General features: G+C 33.6%; 1 pseudogene; it reads left to right on the top strand.

Moving 5' to 3' along the window:
* The first annotated feature begins 1,222 nt into the window (after positions 1–1,222).
* On the top strand, positions 1,223–2,626 carry LOC148768508 (uncharacterized; annotated as a pseudogene).
* The last annotated feature ends 11,206 nt before the right edge of the window (positions 2,627–13,832 follow it).

Below are 13,832 nucleotides of genomic sequence, written 5' to 3' on the forward strand. Positions count from 1 at the left end.
ATAAGAAGATATCTTATTCACCTGATAAGGTGTTTGTTGTTCTGTTTCAAACATATGTTGTAATTGATTTACTTGGTCATCAGTACCTTGCTCATCTTCTGAGTCAGAACCTTTTTGTGATTCTTTTTCCAGAGGAGCCATTTCTTTTTCTTTTATGCCAAGATTTTTTAATCTTCTGACAATTTCATCCACCATTTCAGATGATTCCTGAGTTTGTAATTTAAACTCAGTCTTTTCTGTTGACATTGGTTTAAACAAAACTTTTTGTTCTATTTGTAAAGGTTTGGATGTTGACTCAGTATAAGCTACTTTTTGCTCAATACGATTTAATTGATTACCAATTGATTGAAGAGAGAGATTTGTAAAATTGTTCTATTCAACAACAGCTTCAATAGTACTACCTTTCCTATATGGTGTAGCAATAACTTCGTCTTTGTCAATTTGAACAGTTAAATTTGCCGCATGGGATGAATACTTTTAACAAGTGTTCCACTTTTTGTAATGTAATTTTGAAAAGTAGATTCAATTGTAGAAATGCATCTTGGATCTTCAAATTGAGGAAAGTGACCTTTTTCACTTTGGTAAAATATTTTTAAAAACTCAAAGAAATCAATTATTTCTTCTTAATAAATTTTTTATATAGCATAAACTATTTTTTCTGTCCTTCAATATTCTTTTTGGAGTAGAACCATTTTCTTTTAATTTCATTTTCAGAAGAATAAAATAATTCTTTTGCAAGTCCTTGAATCGGAAATTCTAATTCTATTTTTTCTTCAGCTGTTAATGTGTTAATACCATAAACACTTTTATCATCATACCCCATGTCTGATGGAGTAGGTGATTGCCTTTTAGGAATAGTTCTGGAAGTTCCAGATGTTGAGGGTGGTAATTCAACCTTGTATTTTGGTTGATTCACTCCGTCTGTAGTGAATTTTGTTCCTAATAATTTATCTCTTTCAAACTGTGAAATAGGAACTGAAGAAGTAGACTTTCGTCCTAGATTAAGGTGAGCGATTCTCTGATTAGAGAATTTAATTTCAACATCTCCATCTGGATGTTCAATAATTTCTTCTGGATGTTCAATAATTTCTTCTAATTCTCTATTTTCCTCTTTAACAGGTTCAGAGGCTTTTTCAAGTACCCATTTTTCGGGTAAATTGACTTGGCAGGTATGTAGTACTTTTTTATATAACAGTTTGTATTTTATCTATTTGTATTTTGGTTATCTACTTTCTTAATTTTAATTTTTATCTACTTTTTAAAGTCTTATTTTCCTTTCTTTAAGAGTGTTGTGAAACCTTAAGTCGCGTTGTCCTTGATATTCCCATTATTGCTAGATTTAGGCATTTAGGGGATTTGTGACGTAAGTCGTTGACAGTGATCAACAACCTTATGGAGAGGATAAGTAGATCTTTATCTAATAGATATACAACAAATCATAGTAATAGTAGTTCTAACAAAGAAATTATTATTTCTGAAAATATTGATAATACTCTACAAAACTGGAAATTACCCAGCTCATCATCTGTTTATAAGAAAAAAGGAACATTTGAATTTACTTCTGATTATATAATAAAAACAGTTGAAGAAGCTATGCCTTTAACTGAAGGATATAATGCATTTCAACTTTTATCAAGACAATTAATTGAACAACATAAACGAAAATATAAATTTCTTCATATTGGGTATGATACAAGTAGGATTAAAACCTGCAACCAGACTAGGACTAAACACGTCTGCAGTCATTTGTGTCAGAGATAAAAAACATAACAAATTTCATGATTCCTTATTAGGAATAGTTGAATCTAGTTTATGTGATGGACCAATTTATTTTTCATGTTTTCCAAACTTCACTTTATCCCTCACAGATCCAACTTTAATGCATGCCTTATGCTTAGATATTAAATCTGAAGGTTTTAATATGATGCAAGGAGCAGACAATATAATTCTTATTTATAGAATTCAATATAAAGTTATGAATAGGGTAATTCCCCGTATTAAAGAAATTCCTACACAACATAGGGGTTATACAACACTATTTATTACTAATTTAGCAAAATCCAATTTAAAAGTCCCAAAAACAATCACTTGGGACCAAGTCAATTTACCCGAAAAATGGGTACTTGAAAAAGCCTCTGAACCTGTTAAAGAGGAAAATAGAGAATTAGAAGAAATTATTGAACATCCAGATGGAGATGTTGAAATTAAATTCTCTAATAAGAGAATTGCTCACCTTAATCTAGGACGAAAGTCTACTTCTTCACTTCCTATTTCACAGTTTGAAAGAGATAAATTATTAGGAACAAAATTCACTACAGACGGAGTGAATCAACCAGAATACAAGGTTGAATTACCACCCTCAACATCTGGAACTTCCAGAACTATTCCTAAAAGGCAATCACCTACTCCATCAGACATGGGGTATGATGATAAAAGTGTTTATGGTATTAACACATTAACAGCTGAAGAAAAAATAGAATTAGAATTTCCGATTCAAGGACTTGCAAAAGAATTATTTTATTCTTCTGAAAATGAAATTAAAAGAAAATGGTTCTACTCCAAAAAGAATATTGAAGGACAGAAAAAATGGTTTATGCTATATAAAAAATTTATTAAGAAGAAATAATTGATTTCTTTGAGTTTTTAAAAATATTTTACCAAAGTGAAAAACGTCACTTTCCTCAATTTGAAGATCCAAGATGCATTTCTACAATTGAATCTACTTTTCAAAATTACATTACAAAAAGAGGAACACTTGTTAAAAGTATTCATCCCATGCGGCAAATTTAACTGTTCAAATTGACAAAGACGAAGTTATTGCTACACCATATAGGAAAGGTAGTACTATTGAAGCTGTTGTTGAATACAACAATTTTACAAATCTCTCTCTTCAATCAATTGGTAATCAGTTAAATCGTATTGAGCAAAAAATAGCTTATACTGAGTCAACATCCAAACCTTTACAAATAGAACAAAAAGTTTTGTTTAAACCAATGTCAACTGAAAAGACTGAGTTTAAATTACAAACTCAGGAATCATCTGAAATGGTGGATGAAATTGTCAGAAGATTAAAAAATCTTGGCATAAAAGAAAAAGAAATGGCTCCTCTGGAAAAAGAATCACAAAAAGGTTATGACTCAGAAGATGAGCAAGGTACTGATGACCAATTAAATCAATTACAACATATGTTTGAAACAGAACAACAAACACCTTATCAGGTGAATAAGATATCTTCTTATAAAAAGAAGTTAGTTTATAATATTCCAGCAAAACCCTATTATCACAGGCAAACCCCAGTTGACCTTCAACTGGAACAACATGATGATTATATGACTGTTCAATTCGACGGTCGATCTATTAATGAATGGAATATAGATGGTATGTCAGAATACCAAATCCAAACAGTCATACATTATATGACTATGTTTGCCACAGCATGTAAATCAAATGGTAATTCACACCAAAATATTGCAAAAATTATAATACAAGGTTTTACTGGCCAACTAAAAGGTTGGTGGGACTTTTACCTCCCTGAAGAAGCTAAAGCTCATATACTTCAGGCAGGAAAAATTGAAATGGTTAATAACCAACCAATTAATACTAATGATGGTGTTAACACATTATTATATACAATAGCCAAACATTTCATAGGCACTACATCCTTATTATTGGATAGAACTCAAGAACATTTAATGAATCTAAGATGCCACAATTTATCCCAATTCAAGTGGTATAAAGATGTATTCTTTTCAAAAGTTTTTACACGGGCAGATAGCCAACAAGATTTTTGGAAAGAAAAATTTCTTTCTCGGTTACCACATTTCTTTGCTGAAAAAATCCGTAACAGGATTAAGCAAAAACATAATGGAGTTATTCCTTACTCCCTTTACACTTATGCTGATCTTGCTTCTGAAATCACATCAGAAGGAATAAATCTATGTAATGAAATAAAATTACATACACAAATTCAAAAGGATAAAATCCTAGGGAAAAAGATTATAGGAGATTTTTGTGGACAAATGGGACTACCACCTATTCGTTCAGAGTTATCTGAAAAGAAAAAGAAAACTAAAATTAATAAATTTTCTAAAAATAAATATTTTCCCCTGAAAGAAAAAAGAGAAAAGAAAAGGTCAAAAAACCACAAACATGGGACTAACAGTGCCCAACCATCAAAGCAGAAGACAACACCCGTCTGTTGGCGTTGTCATAGGGTTGGCCATTATGCTAATAAGTGTAAAATGAAAAAGAAAATTAATAGCCTATCTATTGATGAAGGACTCATAAAGACATTGGAAAAATTATTCCTTTCTGATTCTGAGGAAGATAAAACTAATCTTCAAGTATCTCTAATAGAGAACGAAAATGAAGAGTATGAATCTGATTCTAACCAATCAGAAATAGAATCAGAAAAATCTGATTGTGAAGGAAATTGCGACTATTATAAAACTTTATGTCAGGCTAACGGATTATTTGTCCTGACAAAAGAAGACAATTTTATTCTTGATATTATAGATAAAATTACAGATCCTACAGAGAAAAGAGAAATACTTCAGAAATATCTGGAGGATTATTCCAAAAAAAGAAATATTGATAAAGAATTTCGTTTTAAAGAACCCGAAGCTTATAACATAAAAGAAATTCTTAACCGAGTAAAAAAATCTGAAGAAAAGCCCGAAGACACATGTATTAGTGAACTAATACATGAAGTTAAAGAACTAAAAACAGAATTACGCTCTCTTAAATCTTGAGTAGCAGTATTAGAATTAAAAAGAATTCAGAATATTTCTGACCAATCAGAAGAAGAGGAAGACTTAGAACCTAGTCCAACTACATCTCAAGAAAAAGATGGATTAAATTCATTAACCTATATTAATATGATTGATAGAGTAATTACTCACAAATGGCATATCAAAGTCACCATAATTGTCTGGAAAGAATATTCCTTCTCTGCAATTGCTATGGTTGACTCTGGTGCTGATCTAAATTGCATCAATGAAGGACTTATACCTTCTAGATACTTCTCAAAAACCTCAGAAATTCTGAATGCTGCAGATGGTAGAAAACTTATAGTAAAATATAAGTTACAAAATACTGCAATCTGCAATAATGGAATTTGTATAGAAATGCCATTTATAATGGTAAAAAATTTATCCCATGATATTATATTGGGAAATCCTTTCTTACACATGCTTTACCCTATAAAAAATGTGGATGAGAAAGGTATTACTAGTATTGTGAAATCACAAGAAATAACATTTCAATTTATTACACAACCTCGTTATCACGAGATTGATGTTTTACAAAAACAAATAAAAAGAAAAGAAAGTTTTTTAAATTCACTTACAAAAGAAATATCTTATAAAAAGATTGCTGAGAAAATTCAGCAACCAGATATACAAAAGAAAATACAAGAAATACAAGAACATATTGTTCAAACAATTTGCTCAGATATTCCCAATGCCTTTTGGGAAAGGAAAAGGCATATAGTTCATTTACCGTATGAACCAGACTTTAAAGAAAGTAAAATCCCAACTAAAGCTAGGCCCATAGCAATGGGACCAGAATATTTAGAAATGTGTAAAAAAGAAATTGAAGATTTATTAAAATAAAGGACTAATTAGAAAATTATTTAGTCCATGGAGCTGCCCAGCATTTTATGTTAACAAAAATGGTGAACTTGAAAGAGGAGTTCCAAGGCTTGTTATAAATTATAAGCCATTAAACAAAGCTCTTCGATGGATAAGATATCCCATTCCTAACAAAAGAGCTTTATTAAACAGACAATAAATACTAGGTATTATTTAAAGAAAGCAGCGGATATAAAGCAGATGGGGGGAGAATATATCTTCAAAGGAAGGAAGAAAATGTTAGGAAATTTTCGGATGCCCTCATTGTGATGGATGTATGCCTCTATATAGGTCTTCTTCCGGACTTCAAACTCTTCTTCATTTTCTTTAAATGAATAGTAGCTGACTGTGACCTCAATCATGGACTTTGTAGTGGGTAGCACAGTGACTCCATTATTGTGGTCAGTAGTGGTTTGCACTGTAACTCCATTATTGTGGCCAGTAGTGGGTAGCACAGTAACTCCATTATTATGGCTGCCTGAAAATGACATATGAAATTTTCTAAACATCATATGGGTCCTGGGAGTCATGCATCGAGTCAAATTTAAGACTGGCCATATCTGTGTCCTCTTTATCCGAGTCAGATTCTTGTAGGATTTCTTTTAATTGTGCCTTAAGATCCGATTTGGATGACGATGCTAATAATTCCCTCAGAATTTCTGTAATGTCTTTCTTGGGACTTGGAGGAGGTGGTACTCACGCAAAAGTCCATTGTCAAAAAGGATCATGAAAACACAAACTACAATCCTAGGACATTAATACAAATCAACAAACATGCACAAACACTCTCGCTCAAATGGACATGCAAAAACATACATGTAAAAAAACAAGCGCAAAATTGCATTCACAACAACGTTCTTAAAAACACGAACTACACTACTAGGACTTTAATACGCATCAACAAACAACAGCAAAAACACTAGATAAAAAAGATACAGTGGAGTGTAGAAATAACACTCTACGTTTACGTTTACGTGGATTTTCTTTCGGATTAATTTATATTTCAGTTTTAATTGGTGAAATTGGTATCTTATAGGTACAAATCGAAAATTAGGTGTCCAGGAAGCAAAAATTATCAAAGAGTAAGTAAAGAGTTGCAAACAGGAAAATAAAATCAAATAAGAAGAGACAATCCCTCAACATCGTTGGTAGTGTCCACGAAGTCGAGCATCACTTTCTCATCCAGACTCAAAATCAGTTGGTTCCTGCGGCATTAGAAAGCTATTTCAGCTGGCTCTAATTCCTATATTACGGCAAATTTCCAAATTCGGACTCGAACATGAAAATACGTACTACAGTTCGAGGACATGAATGCGCATCAAGAAACGTGCACAAAAACACTCGCTATAAAAGATACGCACATAAGAAAAAGTACAAAAGCATGCACATAAGTACTCACCTAAAAGTGCATTCCCAAAAAGGATCATGAAAACACAAACTACAATCCTAGGACATTAATACAAATATACAAACATGCACAAACACTCTCGCTCAAATGGACATGGAAAAGCGTACATATAAAAAAAACATGTGCAAAAGTGCATTCGCAACAACGTTCTTAAAAACACGAACTACAATACTAGGACTTTAATACGCATCAACAAACAACAGCAAAACACTAGATAAAAAAGATACAGTCGAGTGTAGAAATAACACACTACGTTTACGTGGATTTTCTTTCGGATTCATTTATATTTCAGTTTTAACAGGTGGATTTGGTATCTTATAGGTACAAATCAAAAATTAGGTGTCCAGGAAGCAAAAATGATCAAAGAGTAAGTGAAGAGTTGCAAACAGGAAAATAAAATCAAATTAGAAAAGAGAATCCCTCAACATCTTTGGTAGTGTCCACGAAGTCGAGCATCACTTTCTTATCCGGACTCCAAATCAGTTGGTTCTGGCGGCATTAGAAAGCTATTTCAGCTGGCTGTAATTCCTATCTAACGGCAAATTTCCAAATTCGAACTCGAACATGGTCAAAATTTAATTCCAAAAGCGATCATGAAAATACGTGCTACAGCTCAGGGACATGAATGCGCATCAAGAAACGTGCAAAAAAACACTCGCTAGAAAAGATACGCATATAAGTAAAAGTACAAAAGCATGCACAAAAGTACTCACGCAAAAGTTCTATCGCAAAAAGGATCATGAAAACACAAACTACAATCCTAGGACATTAATACAAATCAACAAACATGCACAAACACACTCGCTCAACTGGACATGCAAAAACGTACATGTAAAAAAACAAGCGCAAAACTGCATTCGCAACAACGTTCTTAAAAACACAAACTACAACACTAGGACTTTAATACGCATAACCAAACAACAGCAAAAACACTACATACAAAAGATACAGTGGAGTGTAGAAATAAAACTCCACGTTTACGTTTACGTGTATTTTTTTTTGGATTAATTTATATTTCTGTTTTAATTGGTGGATTTAGTATCTTATAGGTACAAATCAATAATTGGGTGTCCATGAAGCAAAAATGGCCAAAGAGTAAGAAAAGAGTCGCAATTAGGAAAATAAAATCAAATTAGAATAGAGGATCCTTCAACATCTTCGGTAGTGTCCACGAAGTCGAACATAACTTTCTCATCCGGACTCTAAATCAACAGGTTCCTGCGGCATTAGAAAGCTATTTCAGCTGGCTACAATTCCTGTCTAACGTCAAATTTCCAAATTCGCACTCGAACATGGTCAAAATGGGATTCTAAAAGCGATCATGAAAATACGTGCTACGGTTCGAGGACATGAACGCGCATCAAGAAACGTGCACAAAAGCACTCGCTATAAAAGATACGCACATAAGTATCAGTACAAAAGCATGCACAATAGTACTCACGCAAAAGTGCATTCGCAAATAGGTTCATGAAAACACAAACTACAATCCTAGGACATTAATACAAATCAACAAACATGCACAAACACACTCGCTCAACCGGACATGCACAAACGTACATGTAAAAAAACATGCGCAATAGTGCATTCGCAACAACGTTCTTAAAAAACTGAACTACAACACTAGGACTTTAATATGCATAACCAAACAACAACAAAAACACTAGATACAAAAGATACATGGGAGTGTAGAAATAACACTCTACGTTTACGTTTACGTGGATTTTTTTTTTGGATTAATTTATATTTCTTTTTTAATTTGTGGATTTAGTATCTTATAGGGACAAATCGATAATTAGGTGTCCATGAAGCAAAAATGATCAAAGAGTAAGAAAAGAGTTGCAATTAGGAAAATAAAATCAAATTAGAAGAGAGGATCCCTCAACATCTTTGGTAGCGTCCACGAAGTCGAGCAAAACTTTCTCAACCGGACTCCAAATCAACTAGTTCCGGCGGCATTAGAAAGATATTTCAGCTGGCTACAATTGTTGTATAACGTCAAATTTCCAAATTCAGACTCGAACATGGTCAAAATTGGATTCCAAAAGCAATCATGAAAATACGTGCTACAGTTCGAGGACATGAATGTGCATCAAGAAAAATGCACAAAAACACTTGCTAGAAAAGATACGCACATAAGTAAAAGTTCAAAAGCATGCACAAAAGTACTCACGCACAAGTGCATTCGCAAAAAGGATCATGAAAACACAAACAACAATCCTAGGACATTAATACAAATCAACAAACATGCACATACGTACCTGTAAAAAAACATGCGCAAAAGTGCATTCGCACAACATTCTTAAAAACACGAACTAGAACACTAGGACTTTTATACGCATCAACAAACAAGAGCAAAAAAACTGGACAAAAAAGATACAGTGGACTATGGAAATAACACTCTACGTTTACGTTTACGTGGATTTTTTTTGGATTAATTTATATTTCTATTTTAATTGGTGGATTTAGTATCTTATAGGTCCAAATCGATAATTAGGTGTCCATGAAGAAAAAATGATCAAAGATTAAGAAATTATTTGCAATTAGGAAAATAAAATCAAATTATAAGAGAGGATCTCTCAACATCTTCGGTAGTGTCCACGAAGTCGAGCATAACTTTCTCATCCGGACTCCAAATCAACTGGTTCCGGCGGCATTATAAAGCTATTTCAGCTGGCTACAATTCCTGTCTAATGTCAAATTTCCAAATTCAGACTCGAACAGTGTGAAAATTGGATTTCAAAAGCGATCATGAAAATACGTGCTACAGTTCGAGTACATGAATGCGCATCAAGAAACGTGCAAAAAAACACTCGCTAGAAAAGATACGCACATAAGTAAATGTACAAAAGCATGCACAAAAGTACTCACGCAAAAGTGCATTCGCAAAAAAGATCATGAAAACACAAACTACAATCCTAGGACATTAATACAAATCAACAAACATGCACACACACTCGCTCAACTAGACATGCAAAAACGTACATGTAAAAAAACATGCGCAAAAGTGCATTCGCAACAACGTTCTTAAAAACACGAACTACAACACTAGGACTTTAATACGCATAACCAACCAACAACAAAAACACTAGGTATAAAAGATACAGTGGAGTGTAGAAATAACACTCTACGTTTACGTTTACGTGGATATCTTTTGGGATTAATTTATATTTCTATTTTAATTGGTGGATTTAGTAACTCATAGGTACAAATCGATAATTAGGTGTGCATGAAGCAAAAATGATCAAAGAGTAAGAAAAGAGTTGCAATTAGGAAAATAAAATCAAATTAGAAGAGAGGATCCCTCAACATCTTCGGTAGTGTCCACGAAGTCGAGCATAACTTTCTCATGCGGAGTCCAAATCAACTGGTTCCGGCGGCATTAGAAACCTCTTTCACTTGGCTACAATTCCTGTCTAACGTCAAATTTCCAAATTCGGAATCAAACATGGTAAAAATTGGATTCCAAAAGATATCAAAAAAATACGTGCTGCAGTTCGAGGACATGAATGCGCATCAAGAAACGTGCACAAAAACACTCGCTAGAAAAGATACGCACATAAGTAAAAGTACAAAAGCATGCACAAAAGTACTCACGCAATAGTGCAATCGCAAAAAGGATCATGAAACCACAATCGACAATCCAATGACATTAATACAAATCAACAAACATGCACAAACACACTCGCTCAACTGGACAGGCATAAACGTACATGTAAAACAACATGCGCAAAAGTGCATTTGCAACAACGTTTTTAAAAACACAAACTACAACACTAGGACTTTAATACGCAAAACCAAACAACTGTAAATACACTACATACAAAAGATACAGTGGAGTGTAGAAATAAAACTCTACGTTTACGTTTACGTGGATATTTTTTTTTTTGATTAATTTATATTTCTGTTTTAATTGGTAGATTTAGTATCTTATAGGGACAAATCGATAATTAGGTGTCCATGAAGCAAAAATGATCAAAGAGTAAGAAAAGAGTTGCAATGAGGAAAATAAAATCAAATTAGAATAGAGGATACCTCAACATCATCGGTAGTGTCCACGAAGTCAAGCATAACTTTCTCATCCGGACTCCAAATCAACTGGTTCCGATGGCATTAGAAAGCTATTTCAGCTGGCTACAATTCTTGCCTATCGTCAAATTTCCAATTCGGACTCGAACATGGTCAAAATTGGATTCCAAAAGCAATCATGAAAATACGTGCTACAGTTCGAGGATATGAACGCGCATCAAGAAACGTGCACAAAAACACTCGCCAGAAAAGATACGCACATAAGTAACAGTACAAAAGCATGTACAAAAGTACTCACGCTAAAGTGCATTCGCAAAAAGGATCATGAAAACCCAAACTACAATCCTAGGACATTAATACAAATCAACAAACATGCACAAACACAGTCGCTCAACTGGACATGCACAAACGTACATGTAAAAAAAATGAGCAATAGTGCATTCGCAACAACGTTCTAAAAAACACGAACTACAACACTAGGACTTTAATACGCATAACCAAACAACAGCAAAAACACTAGATATAAAAGATACAGTGGAGTGTATAAATAACACTATACGTTTACGTTTACGTGGATATTTTTTGGGATTAATTTATATTTCTGTTTTAATTGGTGGATTTAGTATCTTATTAGTACAAATCGATAATTAGGTGTCCATGAAGCAAAAATGATCAAAGAGTAAGAAAAGAGTTGCAATTAGGAAAATAAAATCAAATTAGAAGAGAGGATCCCTCAACATCTTCGGTAGTGTCCACGAAGTCCAGCATAACTTTCTCATGCGGACTACAAATCAACTGGTTCCGGCGGCATTGGAAATATGTTTCAGCTGGCTACAATTCTGTCTAACGTCAAATTTCCAAATTCGGACTCGAACATGGTCATAATTGGATTCCAAAAGCGATCATGAAAATACGTGCTACAGTTCGAGGACATGAATGCGCATCAAGAAACGTGCACAAAAACATTCGCTAGAAAAGATACGCACATAAGTAACAGTACAAAAGCATTCACAAAAGTACTCAGGCAAAAGAGCATTCGCAAAAAGGATCATGAAAACACAAATTACAATCTTAGGACATTAATACAAATCAACAAACATGCACAAACACACTCGCTCAACTGGACGTGCACAATGGTACATGTAAAAAAAACATGCACAAAAGTGCATTCGGAGCAACGTTCTTAAAAACACGAACTACAACACTAGGACTTTAATACGCATAATCAAACAACAGCAAAAATATAATACAATACGTTTACGTGGATTTTTTTTTGGATTAATTTATATTTCTGTTTTAATTGGTGGATTTAGTATCTTATAGGTACAAATCCATAATTAGGTGTCCATGAAGAAAAAATGATGAAAGAGTAAGAAAACAATTCCAATTAGGAAAATAAAATCAAATTAGAAGAGAGGAACCCTCAACATCTTTGGTAGTGTCCACGAAGTCGAGCATAAATTTCTCATCCGGACTCCAAATCAACTGGTTCCAGCGGTATTAGAAAGCTATTTCAGCTGGCTACAATTCCTGTCTAACGTCAAATTTCCAAATTCGGACTCGAACATGGTCAAAATTGGATTCCAAAAGAGATCATGAAAATACGTGCTACAGTTCGAGGACATGAATGCGCATCAAGAAACGTGCACAAAAACACTCGCTAGAAAAGATACGCACATAAGTAACAGTACAAAAGCATGCACAAAGTACTCAGGCAAAAGTGCATTCGCAAAAAGGATCATAAAAACTAAAACTACAATCCAAGGACATTAATACAAATCAACAAACATGCACAAACACACTCGCTGAACTGGACGTGCACAAACGTACATGTAAAAAAACATGCACAAAAGTGCATTCGGAGCAACGTTCTTAAAAACACGAACTACAACACTAGGACTTTAATACGCATAACCAAACAACAGCAAAAATACTAGATACAAAACATACAACGGAGTTTAGAAATAACACTATATGTTTACGTTTACGGGGATCTTTTTTGGATTAATTTATATTTCTGTTTTAATTGGGGGATTTAATATCTTATAGGTACAAATCGATAATTAGGTGTCCATGAAGAAAAAATGATCAAAGAGTAAGACAACAATTGCAATTAGGAAAATAAAATCAAATTAGAAGTGAGGATCCCTCAACATGTTTGGTAGTGTCCACGAAGTCGAGCATAACTTTCTCATCCGGAGGCATTAGAAAGATATTTCAGCTGGCTACAATACCTGTCTAACGTCAAATTTCCAAATTCGGACTCGTACATGGTCAAAATTGGATTCCAAAAGTGATCATGAAAATACGTGCTACAGTTCGAGGACATGAATGCGCATCAAGAAACGTGCAAAAAAACACTCGCTGGAAAAGATACGCACATAAGTAAAAGTACAAAAGCATGCACAAAAGTACTCACGCAAAAGTGCATTCGCAAAAAGGATCATGAAAACACAAACTACAATCCTAGGACATTAATACAAATCAACAAACATGCACAAATACACTCGCTCAACTGGACATGCAAAAACGTACATGTAAAAAAACATGCGCAAAAGTGCATTCGCAACAACGTTCTTAAAAACACGAACTACAACACTAGGACTTTAATACGCATAACCAAACAACAGCAAAAACACAAGGTATAAAAGATACAGTGGAGTGTAGAAATAGCACTCTACGTTTACGTTTGCGTGGATATTTTTTGGGATTAATTTATATTTCTGTTTTAATTGGTGGATTTAGTAACTTATAGGTACAAATCGATA

The sequence above is a fragment of the Erythranthe guttata genome, chromosome 8 (genome assembly GCF_056151865.1).
Source record: "Erythranthe guttata isolate IM_541 chromosome 8, IM_541, whole genome shotgun sequence".
Lineage (NCBI taxonomy): Eukaryota > Viridiplantae > Streptophyta > Magnoliopsida > Lamiales > Phrymaceae > Erythranthe > Erythranthe guttata.